General features: G+C 43.2%; 1 long non-coding RNA gene across 1 annotated transcript in view; it reads left to right on the plus strand.

Moving 5' to 3' along the window:
- The first annotated feature begins 1,519 nt into the window (after positions 1-1,519).
- LOC119524477 overlaps positions 1,520-18,479 on the plus strand; it is a 75,918-nt gene continuing 58,958 nt past the window's right edge. The window contains exons 1-2 of the long non-coding RNA XR_005214827.1: positions 1,520-1,678; positions 2,894-3,027. This is a non-coding gene — a long non-coding RNA (uncharacterized LOC119524477). The remainder of the gene's footprint in view (positions 1,679-2,893; positions 3,028-18,479) is intronic.

Raw genomic sequence — 18,479 nt, forward strand, 5'->3', positions numbered from 1 at the left:
TTGCTTTTATACTTAAACTAGCTGGAGCAGACTCTCTTGTTTGCATCTAAGTACACTGATAGAATCCCCCATAGAGATGTTGGGAGTGAGGTCATGGATATGAAGCTTGTAGTGGAGTGTCTGGCATGTGGTATATGTTCCACGGTGGAAACTCTGAGCTTCCATCTTCCTGGCTGTCCATACTCTCACTTACTAATCATGGGTCCACCACTCTTTCAACTGCCTTTATCCCTTACCTGCAACATGCAGTCACTCACCTAGTCTGATCACGAATGCCTCTGCAGACTGAACCCTCTTTTCTGGTCCAGCACCTTCATTGCTATAGCAGCCTCCATTCTACTCTCCCCACCACCCCTCAGACCCCTCAAGCCCACTCTGTCTCTAGAGTGCAAATCTGGCCATGTCTCTGTCCTTTTTGAAAACATTCAGTGGCCCCTTGTGACCAGGAGAATATAAATCAGACTCTTCAGACCACTATTCAAGGACCAACCTCATTTTCCCCTAACCTGTTAATTTAGCCTCATTTTTCTCTTTAAACTGGACAGAGACTTGAGCGTGTTTTAATGGTATGGGGAAGATCCGTTAGAAACTGGGAGGCTGAAGTCGCAGCAAGGGGTTGGAGTTACTGACAGAGCAGGATCCCTGAGAAGTGGGGAGAAATCCAGAAACTCATCTGTTGTAACTCACCTGAACTTCCCACCTTCTCAGCCCCCAGGATCCATCATTATTCCCCACCCACAGGCTCATGTTTTGAAAGATTCTCTCCTCCAAACTAACTGCACTTTTTAAGTTAAATTCATGCTCCCATTTAACTAAGTAACCACTGGCAGAAATAACTGAGCCTAAAAGAAGACATTCATTGTGTTTTATGGAATGACAGCCTAGGATAGAAAAACCCAACTATGTGGTTATCCTGTTTGGCCTGATTGCAAGGAAATGGGGCTGTTTCCAATATGTGTTTGGGATTTCATAAATAGCTAGTTACAGGGAAGCCCAAGGGACAACCAAATATATCAAACCCACGGGGTCTCTGAAATATGAATGGGACCATGGAATTAACTCTCCTTGAGGCCAGGGTGCTGGACTTTGTAGCACTAAGGTCACCCCAAGGGCAGACATAACTGCCTGGTCATTTCCTGATCTGAGGACAGTTCTCAGGAAAAGGGTACAGCTGTGAGCTGTTAGCAGCTAATATTTTATAGGGGTAACGGCACATTGTCCAGAAGAGGAGATTGATGAGCAGGCACCAGTCCCATCTGTGACATCATCCCACTGTCACGGACAGAGGAAAACTCCAAAAAGTCCTATGTGATAGCCAGCTAAAATAGCAACTATTTAATTCCCGTAGATACATTTTATGCTATGACCCATTATCAGCTTTTACTTGACATTTCCCCTTTGGAGTCTCGAGGCACATCTTGCAATGCACGCCCCAAGTTCCACAAAAGTGCCACCTGCTTAAACACCTGGGTCCCGGGTTTCCTTCCAAAGTCGTTTGTGGACCTTAGGACGTGGGTTTGAGCCTCGGAAGAAGGTTGCAGCTCAGCAGTTTTCCCACAATGACTGGGATGAAGTGAGATAAACCTGGGGCCTTGGTTGAAGCTCTTGAAGACCAGAAGAGCAGGCTCTTCCTGGTACACAGTCATTTCCAAGAGCAGTGACCACAATGATGTTAACGGTAAGTTGTTTCCCACATTCCACGGGCTCCCTGCGGAATCCCTGACTGAACCCTCAGCAATGCTTTTGCCCATTTTTCCAGAGAGATGAAACCATTTGCCTACACCAAGGGTTGGCAAACTTTTTCAATAATGGGCCAGATAGTAAAAACATTAGGCTTTGTGGGGCCTACCTTCTCTATTTTCTAACTATTCAATTCTGCCATGCCACATGAAAGCAGACAGAGATGATACGTAAGTAAATGGGCATGGCTGTGTTTCAGTAAAGCTTTAATTACATAAAAGGAGGGCCATAGTTTGCCTAGCCCTAGCCTAATGCTACTTATCTGTCAAGAGGAAGAATCTGAATTTAAACCGAGGTAGGTGAGGGTCAGTCCGGAGACTGTGCTCTTAACTGCACCATGAGTGGAACCACAAGAAGTGAGGGAGGTTTGAGAAGAAAGAAGGACTTCCCAACACTTCCCATGCCTCCCAAGGTTATTCAAACCTTAGGAAACACTAAAGTGTGGTGGAAATTGTATGAGGGAATGGCTGAAATCTTAACTGCTTCAAAGAATTATTTCAATGGCTAAATAAAATAAGATACGCAGAATCCCAGGCCTACTTTCAGACACATAGAAGATCTTCAGTCAATGATGTCCCCCCATCCTATGGACCAGTTCAACCCTCCCTCTTCTGTAAGGCCTGCTCTGACTCTCAGGCAAAGTTTGTGGACCATGTCCTGGTGACCCCATAGCACAGCCTCCTGCATTAGTCTCCATCTGGCATTCATCATCTCGTGGGGCTGTCATTTGCCCATTACTTCTGGGCTCCTGGAAGGTGTGGCCCATGTCCTTGACCTCCACATTTCCAGGACCTAGCTTTGTGGGTTGCTGTAATTAGAATTAGGAGTCCTTAATACCGGGGTCTGGAGTCAGAGATGCTTCTGGAATAAGCCCTCCATTTTTTGTCCTGAATTTTCTTTTTGAAGAGCATGGGCTCTGGATCCCAACTCACTGGGCTCCCATCTGCCTTCAACACTCAAAAGCTGTGCAGTCAGAAAATCCTGCAACCTCTCTGTGCCATAGTTTCCTCATCTGTAAAACAGAAATCAACACTGCCTTCCTCATGGGTTTGTTATTGAGGAGTAAATGATTTAAGACATGCTAAGAGCCTAGGATGGTACCTGAAATGTGATATACACTCAGTAACGAATGTTTTTCTTGTTGTTTTATCAGGGCTTCCAGAGATGACCTGTGCTCCTTTGGAACTGGAATGTTTCTGTGTTTTGGAATCTGTCTATGGAAATCAGCTGACTCCTCCAGACCAATTCAGATCTAGATAAAAAAAAGCTTGAAACCTTACTGCCCAGGTAGATCTCCTTGCAAGGTCTGGGAATTTGAGAAGGGGTTGGTTTCATTTTCTTGTTCACATCAACATTCAGCTCTGGGTTTTACTGAATTCAGCTTGAGGACCACCTCCCCATCCTGCTCAGTTTAACCCATTCCACAAGCCAGTCAACCCAAAAGGAAGATTCAACCCTTTCTCATAATTCCCACCAAAGAAACCAAACCACTCACACGTGGCACTGGCTTGTGGAGAAGGCTATGGGTGCATGTACCCTGCAGCAATGCCACAGGTTAAAATTCTACATGTATTCTTCATCCTAATGGCCCTTAGTGATTTATACAATTGTGATTCCTACTTCTGGTAATGCTGATACACTCTTCTCGTTCCTTCCACCCTATCTCTCTTGCCACTCTGCCAGACCCATTGCTTTTTTTTTTCTTTTTTTTTGATGTAATTTTACTGAGGTATATTCACACACCATACAATCCATCCAAAGTATACAATCTATGTTTCACAGTATCATCACATATTTGTGTATTCCTCACCATGACCATTTTTAGAACATTTTCATTATCCAGAAAAAGAAATAAAAGGAAAAAGAAGACCCCAAACATCCCATACTCCTTACTTCTCCCTTTTATTGAACCCTAGTATTGCATCCTACCCAATTTTAAAATTTACCATAGAGGTAGATTAACGAAGACAGTGTAGTATTGTCAGAGTTAGATATATAGATCAATGGAACAGAAACAAAACATCCAGAAGTAGATCCATATAAATGTAGGCAACCAACTTTTTATATATATATATATATATATATATATATATATATATATATATATATATATATATAGTTATATAATCATTATCAAAGATCAAGGCTACTGGATTACAGTTCAACAACTTCAGACATTTCCTTCCGGCTATTCTAAAACACTAGACGCTAAAAAGAAATATCTATATAATGAGTTAGTAGTCACAGTCTTTTGTTAAATCCAAATTTCTCAGTTACATCTTCTCCCTTTCATTTGATCTTTCACTCAATCTTCAGGGATAGGTGAGCAATGACCATTTTAAGTTCTTTGTGCTGGAAAGGGGTGTTGACCTTATGGGGTACAGGCATGAAACTGGTTGGTGTTCTTGGAGAGACTGGTACCTCTGGGTTTCAGGGCTTATCTGGCAAAGGATCAGAGTTTCTGAAAAAATAAACTTACTAAGAAAAACTTTCATAGAGACTTAGACAGAGCCCAGGGACCTCTGTAGGATTTTCAGGAATACTGTTGGTTGGGGCTTGGCATACTGTGGTAGTTTGCAATATCAGGCTAATGCTTGCATAAGACTAACCTCCAGAGTGACCTCTCAACTCTGTTTGAAATCTCTTAGCCACTGAAACTTTATTTTGTTCCATTTCTTTTCCCCTTTTTGGTTCAGAAAGCATTTTCAATCCCACAATGCCAGTGCCAGGCTCACACTTGGAGTCATGTCCCACATTTCCAGGGAGACTTACACCCACATAGGGGGAGGGCAGTGAGTTTATTTGCAGAGTTGGCTTAAAGAGAGAGTGCCAGCCCCATTGCAGCTCATTTCTAAGATGTGATGCTCTAGTGACCTCTTTGCTGTCTTGTTATTGCTGACATGTGATTTCTGGGCCTCATCTTCCCCACAAGGCATTTTCCAAAAGATGACCCTCCCTAAGAGAAACTCCTGGTGCTACCCGTTAAGATAGTGCATTTCACTTGCATACCACCCCAGAAGAAATTCTGGATTTGTCTCCAGTTGTCCCTTGCTGGACATGGAAGGACAGAGGCAACCTTCCAGAGTGTGGACCTGCCTGGGCTGGCCTGCTGATGGATTGGAAGGGGAAGATAAATGGGCTCTCCCAATGGACAAGCAACCAGGAAGTAAAGATTGCAAAACCACCGCAAACTGAAAGAAATCAAGAATTTGTTTTTTAATGGGCCCCAAGTGATTATGAAAAACATTCAGAAGTGTATTCATTTAGAAAGTTCCATCAATGGATTAGACAGCAATTAATTGCTAAGATGCAAAAATTAAGAGCTATACTCCCTGATAAAATCCCCAGCTCTTATGATGGTGAGAGGAAGCAAAAACTGGAATAGACTGTGCCAGGCTGCAGTGGGAACAGAAGTTTTCTTTTTCTTCCACAGTCTTGCTCAGAATCTCCATTCTGGAATTAGCAGCGAGATACCTATGGCCAATTAGAGTCCATTGAAATGTCTTAATATCTCTTAGGCAAATTGTTGCCTTCATTTTGTTATGCTGTGATCCCTTCCAAAGGGCCACCAAAAAGGAGGTCTGGAGCTGGAGTCACATTTCACAGGGCTTAGCACCACAAAGCCAGCACACAAACCTGTCAATCTTGAGCTTCTGGCAGCACCAGCGTATCTGAACAGTTTAATTTATTTTCATATTCAACCAGCCTTTTCATCCTTTCAAAACAACATCATCCTTGAGAAGCAGTTCAGTGAAATGACCAAAAACTCAGGACCTAGAGAGCAGATGGCTCTGGTTTCCATTCAACCTCTGTTACTCACTGACCATGGACTCAGGAAAAGTGCTTAATACATCTTCAAAACTGGAGCAATTGGACTCGAAGGCGGTTATCATAGTTAAGCAAGACAAGGGGTGCCATGAGTTTGGGGGCAATGCAAGGCCCATCACAAACACTCAATAAGTGTTAGCTATTATTATCATCACTATGAAAGAGAATTGTAGAAATACTAAGAAAACTATTTTTTTTTTTTTTCCGCAAGATTCACTAACAACAAAATTCAGTCCCAGGGGAGATAAATATTCTACAAGCTCTTCAGAAGCTCAGTGGCTTCCAGCTCAGTTTAAAACTGAGTAACCATTGAGGTAGGTAAATGGCCTTTTCTTTTCTTTTACCATGTTTGTTTTGGGTCTTGTTAGTTGTTCATCTGGGATGCTACCTGCTTGGTGTTTCCATGCAACAGACAGCCAGTGTCACAGACCCTGGGATAAATCTAAGGGTTTCCCATTCACTCTGTGCCATGAGCCAATTTTCATTTCAGACTCAACCCTTTGAAAGGACTTTTTCACCTGGTGTCCAACTCTTTTGACCTTTCTAACCCATCAGAGGTGGGTTTTCCCAGCACTTAGAGGCTTAATGTATCTATTGTTCTAAACTGCTTTAAAAAAATTATCTCGTTGCTTGACGATCTTTCTGTATTTCAGTCCATGTTCTTTATTAACCTGTTCAAGTGTGACATGCTCCTTTTGAATTTGTTCAAATTATACATTCAATTAACAAAGCACTGTATCAAATTGATGACATCTCACTGAACACAGAGCACTTTGGGATTCTGTATCTTAGCAATTAATTTGTATTTAATCTAATGAGAGAGTTTTCTAAATGAATAAACTTCCGAACATTCTTTCTGATCATTTGGTATCTACTAAAAAAAAATCTTAATCTCTTTTGGTTTTTTGGCAGTTTTGTAATTTTTACAGATGGGTTAAGTGTGGATCAAATGATCTCCTGAAAATATGTGTTGGCATCTCTGTGTTGTTTTCCAAGAATATTTTCTAATTAAATGATACGATCCTGGACATTTGGTGACTTTTAGTTGGATTACTTGGAGATAGTTGACCAAAGATGGCTCTCAATTCCAGTGTCATGTGTGAAATCTGCAAGGTTTTTCCAAGCTTTGTTCTTTTTTGTGATTGTGGGTGGGAGTGGGTTCTCTTTGTTAAGAATTTGTTTTGTGCTGTGCACTTCTTGTGCACAAACTCCTTTATTAAACCCAACCTGTGAGGTGGGAGCTCTGATTCTCTCCATTTTGCATGAGCTCTGCACACAGTAGACACATGCTCTCTCAAACAAACATACCCCAGCCTTCCTTTCTGCCCCGTATACCCAATGGTACAGGAGAAAAGTAGGTCAGAGGGCTCTGGGGCCAGCTGCTGGAGTTCATACTCAGCTCTGCCACTTACTAGCTATCCAATCTGGGGCAGGCTACTTCACATTTGTATGCCTCAGTTTCCCCATCCATAAAACAGGGGTCATGCAATTTAAATAAGTTAGTACATATCAGGGCTTAGAACCACAGCTGGTACACAGAAATGATCAATAAATGTTGGTTTCTATGGTTATTTAGCTGGAAAGCCTGTCTTCATCTTCATCATCTAGCCCATCCTTTTAGATCCTTCTAGATCCTTCTAGATCCTTCTCTCCACTACCCTGCTTGCTCTCTGAAGCCCTGGGAAGAATGGTCTGTGCTCCTCCATACTCCCATCCTATCTTGTACAAAAATTTACTGTAGCAATTTCTATACTGGGTTACAGTTGGCTGAGTGCATGCCATTCTTCCAGATCTTAGCCTGCTTTACAGGCACTGCCCTAAGTGCTCTGGGCATTTAGACTGTTCCCTTTTTCTGTAGTTTTCACAACACACCTTGGGTGTGAATGCCCTGAGCTCCCTGAAATCAGTGCTTCTCCAGGATAGGGATAGGAAACCATACCAGGGTGGGGGGCAGTGGTCAAGGGAGCTTTAGCTTTATCTGAATATTTAAATTTTCCTACAAGGAACATGTCTTTGTGCAACAAGAAACTTTCAGTTATGCAGTTGACAATCCTGCTCCCACCTTCAGTCTGCCCTCCACTGGGCATCTCAAGTGATTTTATTATTATTATTTTTTTTTAAATTCAATTTTACTGAGATATATTCACATACCATGCAGTCATACAATGCGTACATTCAATTGTTCACAGTACCATCATATAGTTGTGCATTCATCACCAAAATTAACTTTTGAACATTTTTGTTATCACACACACAAAAATAGTAAGAATAAAAATTAAAGTGAAAAAGAACAATTATAGTAAAAAAGAACACTGGGTGCCTTTTTTTTTTTTTTTTGCCCCCATTTTTCTCCTCATCCATCCATACACTGGACAAAGGGGAGTGTGGTCCATATGGCTTTCCCAATCACATTGTCACTCCTCATAAGCTACATTTTTATACAATCATCTTCAAGATTTAAGGGTTCTGGGTTGTAGTTTGATAGTTTCAGGTATTTACTGCTAGCTATTCCAATCCGAGTGATTTTTAAGATCTCTTAATGAGAACATGTCACTTTCTGGCTCACAAGTGTCCAATGGCTTCTGACACCTAAAGTGAAGCCCAACCTAGTACTGGGGCTCTTTTCTCGAGTCAAGAGGGACTTTTCCAGGGAAAGCTTATTGGAAACCTCTGGGTTTTTCTGGTCTGTCTAACTCTCAGGGCTGTTTCGAGGCTCAGTGGGAAATAGTATGGGCCCCCAGGCCCCTTCTGAATGTTCTGACTTACCGGAAAGAGCATGCCCTTTAGAATCAGGTAACCCTGATGTATGAGTTTCCTGGAGCCGCTGTAACAAATTCACCACAATCTGGGTGGCTTAAAGCAAGGTTTTCTCTCACAGTTCTGGAGGCCAGAGATGAAGGTATTGGTAGCACTGAGCTCCATCCAGAGGCTCTGGGGGAGCACCCTTCCTTGCCTCTTCCAGCTTTCTGTGGCTGCTGGCACTCCAATTTCTGCCTTCTAAGATAATCCAGCATTATCTTTTCTCATGATCCTTCCCTTAATTATATCTGCAAACCCTTTTCCCAAACAAGGTTCTGGGGAGTAGGATGTGGACTTCTCTTTAGGGGAACCATTTTTCAGTCTATGACACCTGGGCTCAAATATCGTGGAACCACTTACTGCCTGCATGCTCAGCCAGGCTTCTTTACCCCCACATGCTCATTGTCCTCATCCCTATTTGGCATGGTTAAGAGAGTGCTCTAGAATTCCTGCCTTTCTATTCAATGCATGCAAGTTTCCCAAATCTGGAAAATGGAGGGTAGTGGTTGACCATATCATCAAGGGTTTATATGAGAATTAAATCAGATAATGCATGCCAAGTTCTTTGCAACCACACCTGGCACACAGCAAAGGTTCAATAAATGCCAATGATAACCAGAATAACTTTATTATTATTGTGATGATTATTATTTACTGTAAAATGAGCTTATGAATAGCCATTTCACAATCAATTTCTGAAGATTAAAGAACACCACTAAAACTGCTAGCACAAAGGAGAGTCCCAGACCCTTTGTTTTCTCTCTACCATTTCCTCTTCTTCTTGCCCATTTAATTGTCTGGACACATGTGGACCTGAAGCATGGCTGGTTTTCTACAGTCATGCAGCAACCGGACTTGCAACTCCAGAGAGTGGTTGCTGTTGTTTTCTGTTTGTTTGTTTGTTTTGTAAAGAGTACATCAAAATTGGTTCTGGGTTTTGAAATTTTTGTTAAGAAAAATAAAAGGGTGTGCATACAGCTGGGAAAAGCACACTGTGTGGAATTCGATTTGGGAGTCTCCATTTGAGTACCCTCAACCTCTGATGATCTAATATCTCCCTGGACACTCGTTCCAGCTCTGATGATCATGTGGAGCTGAAAGGCATGAATGAAGGAAGCAAGGATCTTTGGGATGGATTCTCGAAAGCCCTCTTATGAAAGACTCATTTTATTGCAAGTGAAGATCTGCTCCATCCAATTCATTGAACAGTGCATTGACGTGGGCCACCTGCTGTGGGAGAGTTGGCCCAGTTGCATGGGGGCTCTTCTGTCTTCTGGTTGTGCCTGCAAAAAGGGCTGTGGACAGACCCAGGACAGAAGGCCAGGACTCCGTACTAACACCGCAAGGGACTTGAACTTCAGCCATCTGCAAAGGCCTTTAATTAATGCATGTGGCATATAGGCAGATGCAGAAAAAGCATTGCTTTTGTAGGAAAGATTTCTCTGTTGCACTTTGACTACATTTTGCATCTGCCATCTCTTTGAAGAGGACTGAAAAATCTAAGCTTAACAGTTTTGAGCCCAGGTGTTGGAAAACTCATTGTAGTTAACGATGATGGTGATGAAAAGAATGGTAGCTGTCATTTTTGGATGTGCTGCTTCAAGTGCTTCTCGTGTTTTAATGTAATCCTCCTAACACCTTGTCACTGCTACTATGGAGGAGGAAACAGAAGCTCAGAGGGAACAACCTGATGGCAAAGTCTTTGCTGATAACCATCACATGGTCTGGGGCTTTCACACGTATTTAATTTCACACAGTCTTCATAATGGCAAGTTAGGTGTTTAATCTCCATTTAACAGATGTAGAAACTGAGACTTGCAATTCCATGACTTGATTGAGTAAAGTCTCCCAGCTGGTAAACAAAAGAGTTAAGGTTAGAATATGAGTCTTTGGACCCCAAATTCTGGTTGTTTTTTTTAGATCATCTTCCATTGACAGCTCTTATTATTTAGGAGAGGATCTACAGGAGGAGCACAAGGCTGACTCTTGGATTCCTAAGTGGTGATTTTTACTGGTTAAGGGTGCAAAATTTCCCCATCCTTCTCAGCTTGCCCAAATCCCACCTCTCCTAGGACATCTGGTCACCCTTTGGGGGTCCTCATGACCCCGGCAGCCTCAGTGCTGGGTTTCCAGATCTCACCTGCTTTCTATTTTGTGATCTCCTTAGGATTTAAGTGTGTTTGTCAGAGCCCTGTTCTGGTTTTTTGTTTTTTGTTTGAGGGATATAATCCTTACCTCCTAAGCTTTACCCCATGCTCCCTCACATAGTTGCCAGGCACCACCACTCTCTGCAAACTTCTCATCTGTCAAGGGCTGTGACTCTCCAGCAACTAGCCCATTTGCTACTTCACACAGTAGGTGCTCAATGAATGTTCGCTGGCTGAATCAATTCACTCACCTCTGTCTTTTTTCTTGCAAGAGCAGCTAGCAGTGTTGGCATGCATTCGGGGGGCATTCCTAGGGTGCTCCCCCATGTGCCCAGACTGTGCTAGATGCTACAGACCCTGAAATAAGGTGGAAGCCATCTAATAGAAACCCACCCTTGGCCAGGCATCCTACTCAGTCCTTTGCACCCATGATCTCATTTAATTTTCCCAGCAATCCTATGTTTGATTTACAGATGAGGAATCTGCAGCTTGAAGTTTAAATAGCCTACCCAAGCTTATACATTGTTCAGTAGCAGTGTTTCGTTTTGGTGAGGATGCACCAAGGATTGGTAGCTGTCATTGAGTCTTCATTATTTTTGGAAGGAGAACAGGCTTTGTAGCCCAGCAGACCTGTGTTCAAATCCTGATTCTGCCACTTGGTTGCTGTGTGACCTTGGGTAAGTCTCTTGATCTCTCGGAGTCTCTGTTTCCAAATGGTATGGGTTAGAATTCTGTTTGGCTATGAGGATGAGGCAAGCCAAATTGGCTGAAATAAAATAAAATTTAGTTCTCATTCATGTAAGCAATCCCAGGCTAGTAGGGTGGTTTCACAATCTTCAGGCACCAAGGCCCATTCTCTCTTGGTGCTCTGCTACCTTCAGCAGGAAGTTTTCACGTCATGGCGCAATATGACTGCTAAGCTCCAGCCACCATATTCACTTTCCAGCTATCAGTAAGGAGCAAGGAGCACAGTGGGATTCTCTCTTCTCTTTAAAGGACAACTACTGGAAGTCACACACACGCACTTTGGCTCATAGACCTTTGAACAGAACTTGCCACATGGTCCCACCCAGCAATAAGGGATTCTGGAACAAAGTCTTTATTTCAGCTGCCATGTGCCTGGAATAAAGTTGGGGACCTTTTAAAAAAATTAGGGACCTTTTGCTAAGGAAGAAGGGGAGAGGATATTGAGCAGAAAAAAAGCCATCTCTGAAACATTGCCCCATTTGACAGGGGACGTGAGGGTTAATGGGACAATGTACATAAAAGCTCCTAGTAGAGAATTTGCACTATGCAAGGGCTTGGCCAGGCTCACTCCTCTTTCCCTAATCTGGAAAGCACTTCTGTTTTGGGGGAGGGTTTCTTCACCATTATACGCCGGTGATTCCAATGTGTCTGACTTGCTTGATCTTGAGTCAGACCCTGATTCCAGCCAGCTTAGGGATGGAAGTGGTGCAATGCCGGGACAACCCAGCCTTCCCCAAGCTTCCCAGCAGAAGCCAAGATCCTGGGGTGAGAATTACCCCATCCACCCATGACCACTGTCCCCAAGAGACCTGGCATCTCTTTGACATCTCTTGAACTCTGCTCAGTAGCATGGATTTTTTTTTAATTAAATTCAGTTTTATTGAAATACATTCACACACCATACAATCATCCATGGTATACAATCCACTGTCCACAGTATGATAACATAGTTATGCGTTCATCACCACAATCTATCTCTGAACATTTTCCTTACATCAGAAAGAACCAGAACAAGAATAAAAAATAAAAGTGAAAAAAGAACACCCAAATCATTCCCCCATCCCACCCCATTTGTCCTTTAGTTTTTATCCCCATTCCTCTACTCATCCAGGCACTAGATAAAGGGGGTGTGATCCACAAGGTCTTCACAATCACACTGTCACCCCTTGTAATCTACATTATTATATAATTGTCTTCAGGAGTCCAGACTGCTGGGTTGGAGTTTGGTAGTTTCAGGTATTTACTTCTAGCTATTCCAATACATTAAAGCCTAAGAGGTGTTATCTATATAGTGCATAAGAATGTCCACCAGAGTGACCTCTCGACTCCATTTGGAATCTCTCAGCCACTGAAACTATTTCGTCTCATTTTGCATGCCCCTTTTGGTCAAGAAGATACTCTCAGTCCCACGATGCCGGGTCCACATTCATCCCCGGGAGTCATACTCTGCGTTGCCGGGGAGATTTACACCCCTGGGAGTCGGGTCCCACGTAGGGGGGAGGGCAGTGAGTTCACCTGTCGAGATGGCTCAGTTAGAGAGAGAGAGGGCCACATCTGAGCAACAAAGAGGTACTCAGGGGGAGACTCTTAGGCACCATTACATACAAGTTTAGACTCTCCTTTGTGGTAATGAGAGTAGCATGGATTTTTGCTGCTTCTACAGAGATCCCTGACCCCAGAGTAGTTCCAGGCCATGCCCTGAGCAGTGAGAGCCTCGTTGACCATTCAGGGTGATGCTTGGCTCTCTGATAATAACCCCCCTCCTCCAACTGTAGGCTTTCCACTCATTGTCACCCATCTGCACCTTCAGGCTCTACAACTGCTGCCCACCCCATTCCCCATCTGCTTTATAAAACTATTGCAAAAGCATCTTCCCATCTTCACTTCAGGTGGGTCCTTCAAATAATAAGTCACTTAGTTTTCTTTGGGAAGAGCGAAAGAGTTTGATGATTTTTAGGAAAAATTCGGCTGGAGGTGGAACCTGCCTCTTCTCTGTAAGCACCCCAGCTCTCATGTCCCCACTCTGCCACCTACTAGATGTGTGACCTGTGGCAAGTATTTTTTGTGTGTGTGCCCTTTAAGCATCTGTTTCCTAATTGCAAAATGAGATCAGTAGGTGCACATCTACCACACTGAGTCGTTGTAAAGACTGGGAAAGATAATCTAGGTAAAGACCTGAAAAAACTATCGCGCGTAATGGTCAGCAAGCTTTTTTTGCAAAGGGCCAGATAGAAAATATTTTTAGCTTGTGGGCACTGAAGCGGCAGTAGATAATACATGAACAAATGGGTGTGAACGTGTGCTGATATATGAACACTGAAATTTGAATTTCATATAATTGTTATGTCATGAAATATTTTGCTTCTTTTGATTTTTTTTAACCATTTAAAAATGCAAAAACCAATCTTAGCTCATAGAAGACCCTACAAAAACAGGCCAGATTTGGCCCATGGGCCATAGTTTGCTGATGCCTGATCTAGCACATGGCAATTGCTCAATAATGTCACTCTCTGAGATGAGTGGTATTTCTTTTATCAGTCCCTGCTCCTGATTGAAGCACACCTGGGGGCAAGTTGCTCTGGAGTCCTGCAACCCTTTCCCTGCCCTATAAGAACAGCTTGGAAAACATACTTTTGAAGATCCTCAGTAGGAAAATGTAGACATTTCATCCTCAATGTTCCAGGCCAATGGTGCTTTGACAGAAGGATGGACTGATGGATAGAATAGTGGACTTGGAACCAATGGAATGGGTTTCAGCTGTGGGAGTTTAAAAAAGTCACAAACTTTTCTGCCTCAGTTTCCCTCAGAATGGAAAGGGAGATACTACTTGTGGTGGCTTGGAGCTGAGTACCCTGGAAAATCATGTTCTGAAACTTAACCCATTCCTGTGGGTGTGACCTCATTGTAAGTAGAACCTTGTGATGAGGTTACTTGAGTTAAGGTGTGGCCCAACTGAATCAGGATGGGTCTTAATCTTATTACTGGAGTCCTTTATAAGCAGAATGAAGTCCAGTCAGATCGAAGAGAAAGCCATGGCAAGCACGAAATAAAAAGTCAGTGGAGCCTGGAAGAGAAAGGAGAAGACATTGCCATGTGCTTTGTGATGTGACTGAAGAATCAAGGATCACCAGCAGACAACCCCAGAATGCCAGTCTTCAGGAAGAAAGAATCGCCTTACTGATGCCTCAGTTTTGGACTTCTCCTAGCCTCAAACCATGAGCCAATGAATTCCGACTGTTTAGGTCCACCCATTGCATGGCATTTGCTTTAACAAGAAAACTAAAACACTACTAATGAAGATATCACTAAAAGTAGCTAAAAGTTTATTGAGCCATATGAGATGTTTACTCGTATGAACTCACTTAATTCTTTTAACAAACTTGTATTATAATTCCCATTTTATAGACAAGAAAACTGAGGCACAGAGGTGTTAAGTAATTTGCCCAAGTTCACATAGCTAGACAGAAACAGGATTCAAACTTGGACTCTCTCAAACTCCCTCAAAATGGCCAGCTCATCCTTTTTAAGTGCTAGCCCATAGTTTGTTAGAGATTGCCTAATGTATTCCTTTGATTTGTCCTTGTTTTCATAGATTGGTTAACTCATGCATCCATAAAATAGTCATTTCCACCTCCTGTGCAGCTGTGTTGGATGCTGGGGCTATGGAGGTTGGTAGAACCCATTTGCTCTCCAGTAACCCTGAGGGTAAAGGGGGAGTCATATAAATCAACAAACCATGTGCAGTATCTATCACTAAACTGAAGACTGGGTGGCACTAGGAGGGATCCAGGAGAGGGAGTTGTTGGTCCTAGTGTCTGGCAAGGAGAGGTGGAGTGGGTGGGGTGGGGAGTGGGAGAAGATAAGAGGAGTAGCCTCACAGGAGACACCACCTTTGAGCTGAGCCTCTGAATCCCTGGGTCTGGCATTCAAGGCTCTTCACAGCCATGACTCAGTCTGCTTTCCAGCATCCCGTCCTGCCTCATCGTTCTCCCCAAAGCTTTGCTCCCACATGACCAAACCACCCTGATCCCTCCCAACAGTGGGTCCCCAGACAAGTGCAGTCAATGGCAGAGCTTTCACCATTGTGCAGCAAAAGGAGGAAAAGAGGATTAGTGGGGAATGTTTCCGGAAGCCTGAATCAACTCAATGGAAAGAACATATGTTTCATTTTTCTTATGTTCTTCCTAATTTGTTGATGTAAAAATACACTTTCTCTTTCAAAATGATGTGAGAATAGATGGTGGTTTTATTTTCTGTTAGTGATTTCACTTGGTGCCTCAATCCCCCCTCCCCACATGGTTGCCAACCCTTATTGTTTTATTAAGGCATTGGTCTGTGATATCACAAAGGCTATACCCAGTGTTTTCTGCTGTATCACCAAGGATGATTAGTCCAATTTTCCCTCTGTACTCCACCGCGTGTGGATGCCCCCATTCAGCTTACCCCACAGGGAACCTGTTCCTTCAGCATTTCAGACCTCTGCCAGCTCATCCTCTTCCACGTGACTCCTCCCAATCCATCTTCCTTCTCCTTCTGCCTTTTTGCAGAGCCTGCAGCCCACCCCTTGTTCCAGCTGCCAGATGCATGATTTCCCTGACAATGTCAGGTCTGCTAGAAGGTTCTCAGAAAGATTCTGCTGCCCAATATAATGAGAGCATGCTCTACGAATGCTCTCTTCTCTGCCCTCTTTCCTTGCATGAGGCTGGGGTCATGATGTGAGGATGTGCTGCTCAGAGCTGCTGAAGTTATGACATCTCTGAATTCTGGCACCTCTGAGCTGCTGAACCAGCCCTGGCATGTCACACTTGCTACAGAGTCAGGTCAATAAACCAGTTGGTCTCAGCCTGATTCATCCACGTGTCCTAACCCTGACCCCTTAGCAAGGAAAAGGGACCTGATGCCCTCTTTTTAAAAATATGCTTTATGAACTATTTCAAACATTAAGAGAAGTACAGGGACTGGAGTAACAGACACTTTTGAACTCACCACTGAGCTTGATCAAATCTTAACAGCTTGTCCCATTTGCTTCACTTCTTTAAAAAAAAAATTTTTTTTTCAAATAGAACATCACAGATAGACTTGAAGCCTTTTAGTAGCTCTCTTTGACTTCATTTGTTTTCTTCCCTCCTTCCCCAGAGAAAACTTCTAAATCGAAGTTGAGAAGACATCCTTTCCATGCATGTTTTGCATACTTTAACTTGTAGGAGGGGACAGTCTAAGTGTAGTCTTCTGCCTTTCTCTGTGACGTGCTATCATAATCCCTGCCCCGGCTGGGGACTAGATGTGTTAGCCCAGCTCCTAGGACAGGATGGTAATTGTGGGTTGACTCCCTTGGCAGGAGTGCCTTGAGGTAAAACACGTCTCCTAGCAAATAGTGGCCTGCCAGGGCACTCCTTGCCTTGTTGCCTGGAGCAGACGTGAACATTTACCCAGGAGACTGCCTGGAGAAATTATATACATTTGATGGCAACTGGCCCAGCTGCTGTGTCCATTATTGGAGGGGAGGGAGTGGGATCCTTCATTTTGTGGCCCAAGATGGACATGCAGAGACAATCTATCTCTCTGTGTCCATAGTGGAGCAAGACCTTTTGGCCACAGGTGACAGGTGCCCCCTAGGGAAGCTGACCTTGCTTTGTCTCTCCTCTAAGTGAGTAAATGTTGTTCTGTCCGGGGTCCATGTTTTCAGCCCTGACACCTGCAAACCATGGAGTGGGCTGGACCCTGGGACAGTTGTTCCTGGGGGCAGGCATGGATATGTTCTTTGCCCCCTTCCATGCAGGGAGACCCCACCCATGTAATGGGTGTCCCTTTCCTCCAACATAACCTTGGTAGTGAGAACTCACAAATAATACAGAGTATTGCTTTGCTTATTCTCAAGCCAGAAATAAATGGCATGAAACTCTAGGAACTTGCAACTTACTTTACTTTCATTTGACATTATGTTTTTGAGATTTGTCCATGTCCCTCTGGACCCTTCATTTCAACATGGGTACAATATTCTGTGGTCATTTGAAGCTGTTATATACTCCAGAAAAGGTCATGTTCTTTTAGTCCATTCTTGGGGGTGCAGACCTATTGTAGATGGGAACTTCTGATTAGGTTGTTTCAATTGAGATGTGACCCAACCCATTCAAGGTGGGTCTTAACCCTTTTACTGGATTTCTTCATAAGAGGATAAAGGACAGAAAGAGAGATAGAAGCAAAAAGAGATGAAATTCAGAGAGAAACACCCAGAGAAGTTTAGAGGAAAGCCTGGCATAAGCTAAGTGAGGACTCACAAAAAAAACAAGAGAGGAAGCCACTGAAGCCAAAAGCTGAAAGCAATGAAACCCAGGAGCAAAGGACCAGAAGATGTTAGCCTTGGGCCTTCCCATGTTACAGAGGTGTCCTGGATGCCAGCAGCCTGCCTTTAGAGTCCAGGTATCATCCCGTTGATGCCTTAAATTGGACATTTTCACAGCCTAAGAATTGTAAATTGGAAGTTAATAAATCCTTGTTGTTAAAAGTCAATTCATTTCTGGTATTTTGAATTTCAGAACACGTTCCACGGTTATTTATTCCTTATCCTGATGACATTTAGGTTGTTTCCAATTTGGCAATATGGCCAACAGGGCTGCGGTGAACAGCCTCACGTATATCTCCTTGTGCAAAGTGGGTTCTCTCCTAATAGTTTCTTGACTGTGTCTGATGGTGTCTAAGCAAAAAGGAAATGCTGGACAGTGAGGAAACTGTAAGGCCATCTTCTGTATAAAGAGGCTAGCCTGGATCTTGGATGAGGAGAAAATTGCCTAGAAATGGCCTCTTCTTCAGATTCCAATTTATTTCCATCAGACACCTTGTCCCAAGTCCTACCTACTGACTTGGGCATAGCCGCTCCATCCTGGAGACTTGTATGATGTTCACCGGACATTTCAGCCCATGGAGATTTGCAAAGACTCCTTCCTACAGCTGTTGAGGATTTACACCAAGTCCTTTGTAAGTTTCCTAAGACAGTTTAGAAGCCAAATAATTGAGGCAGTTTAATTTTAGCTCCTCATTTCTCCTTGTAAAAGTTAGCTGCTTATGAGACATCTAAAAATTTCCCTTTTCCCAGAAGAATTATGTTTCAGGCCTGAAATACTCACATGTGATGGCTTACTCATGGCTTGCATGTGAGGTTGATCAAAGGACTTGTCCTAAGTTTGATGTCCCTGAATTGAGCCCTGTGACTTTGCTCTG

Source organism: Choloepus didactylus (genome assembly GCF_015220235.1).
Source record: "Choloepus didactylus isolate mChoDid1 chromosome 11 unlocalized genomic scaffold, mChoDid1.pri SUPER_11_unloc1, whole genome shotgun sequence".
Classification (NCBI taxonomy): Eukaryota; Metazoa; Chordata; class Mammalia; order Pilosa; family Megalonychidae; genus Choloepus; species Choloepus didactylus.